This window comes from Lathyrus oleraceus, chromosome 1, assembly GCF_024323335.1.
Source record: "Lathyrus oleraceus cultivar Zhongwan6 chromosome 1, CAAS_Psat_ZW6_1.0, whole genome shotgun sequence".
Lineage (NCBI taxonomy): Eukaryota > Viridiplantae > Streptophyta > Magnoliopsida > Fabales > Fabaceae > Lathyrus > Lathyrus oleraceus.
In genome coordinates, this window is record NC_066579.1 from 387,338,289 (window position 1) to 387,340,737 (window position 2,449).

Consider the following 2,449-nt stretch of genomic DNA (forward strand, 5'->3'; position numbering starts at 1 on the left):
AGGCCCATCAAGTGATGTATTCAGGTCCAAAAATGAGTGAGAATCATGCTGAAATCATGTCATGTGGTCATGCACTTGTGTTTGAAATGTGGAAGTGAAAATTATCCAAATGGTACCTCACATTGCATCCATGCGCAAGTCCTCCATTCTTTGGCCAAATGAGGTGATCTTGGACTAGCTTGATATTCTATTAAATCTTGGGACTCATGGAGTATCATATATGTGTAAGATGGTGTAATATTAAGTATCCCTTGAACTATTTGTTAAAAGGTTGAAGAATATTATTGAGGAAGTCACACAAGACATCCAGATGAATTAGGGTTTCCAAGGCAAACAAACGTCAAACTCTTGATGATTTCTTGATCAAAATGACATGTGAAGATCATGGGGATACATATATGATGTCTAGAGCCAATCTAAACCATTTCTTGATTGAACTCCTTGCATTGAGGGTCTCAAACCCTAGAAGTGAGCTTGATAGAGCATAAGTGAGCATACACACTACCTACAAAAGAAACAAAGTTATACATAGACATATTTTTGGTATTTTGGTTAGTAAATAATGAAAAACAAAGTAGTATACAATCAAAAGTGCTTGGTGACCTCTCCCAATGCAATCCCAATTAATGGGGGGTAAGGAGGATGCCAAGGTGCGATTCCAATGCTAATGCATATGATGAGATAGCATGAGGGATCTTAGGGTCAAAATTAGGATCTTATAGTACCTCACCAACGAAGGAATGAGGCTATCACTACCCCCTTCAAATCAAGTGAATGAATGTCACACGATTTGTTCCAAACAAAAAATCAAAAGAAAGAAAGCTTGTTAAGTCGAAAACTTGAAAACAAGTGACTTAGGCAAAAATTAGGGCATCCCTGTGGGTTGTAAATTTGAATCATTCTAGAAAAAGTAGGGAAATAAAAATAATAAATTAGCAAAAGAGGAATAAAAAAGAAAGTCCTCAGCAAAAACAAAATCGTGTGGCCACAAACCATATTGAAGGTGCATGACTGCCACTCCAAAAAAAAACTCATTGGTTTATCATCACTCCCAAACCCCTTATTGAAAATGAGCGTTTGTATCTAACTAGCTAAACATAGGACTGGAGAACATCAAGGAGAATGGGTGGGTTAGAATAAGTTTCGAGCCACAAATATTTTTTTTCTGAAAACCATGAACCAAACCATGTTACAACCCTCAAAAGACCTATCTGAAGTAGGGTTTATTTCGAAAGCATACTATAATTAGTAAGATCGTGTTAAGGCTGACTCCTTAATGATATGCTTATCACTTGTGTTGGTATTGATATGACATTCTCATTAGTGATTCATTTGATATATGTCATAATTCCAGTGAACATAATTGGATTTCAAAACTAGCATAAACATAACATTGGTCTTATCTTTTCCAAAATGAACTTGTCTAACTCGTAAGTAAGTATTTGACATTAAGGAATCTTCCATAATGAACATGAATTGAGGAGCCTGATTGCACCAGAAGTGAAGAATGCTCGAAGACTCTGTTGAGTAGCGGAAAACCACCTCGGTGGACCATATCAAAAAGACACAAGTCCTAAAGACTCCGTGGAGTAGACGCAAGTCATCTTAATTGATTACCCTAGTAGAGCAGAATAAACAAGACTTTGTTGAGAAAAATCAAATCATCTTGACTTATTATACTTAGAAAGGCGAAGTTCTTGAGACCTCTGTTGAGCAGGGGAAAATCATTTTGATAGATCATACAAAAGTGCAGAATACCTGAGACCTTAGTTGAGCAGGGGCAAGCCACTTCGTATGATTATATCAAGAAGCATAATGTCTAAGAACTTCGTTGAGCAGAAAGGCAAGATGCTTCAATATTCAGTCAATCTAAGATAATCATATCGAGAAATATCTACAAGATTTAGTTAATATGGGGTAGTTACGTCGAGATTCAACGAATCTCTTAGAAGATCAGGTAATCAGGGAGCCAACCACTTCAACTGATCGCATCAAATAACAGAACACCTAAAAACTCCGTTGAGAAGAGGCAAGTCATCTTGATTGATCATACCCAAAAAGCTAGAATGCTCGAGACCTCCATTGAGCAGGGGAAATCATTTTGATTGATCATACCAAAAGTGCAGAATGCTTGAGACCTCTGTTGAGCAAGGGCAAGCCATTTCACTTGATCATATCAAGGAGCAGAATGTCTAAGAACTATATTGAGCAAAAAGACAAGACGTTTCAAAATTCAGTTAATCTGCGGAAATCACGTCGAGAAATGTCTACAAGATTCAGTTGATTTGGGGTAATTACATTAAGATTCGACAAATCTCTCCAAGACCTGTTAGTCAGGGGAATTCCTTCAAAGATTGGCCATCCAGAGGCAAGGTTATTCCAAGACTCGTACTGGGGCAAGTTGTCTCAAAGAGCCCAAGAAGTCAATATTCACGAGATGGTTAAGTCA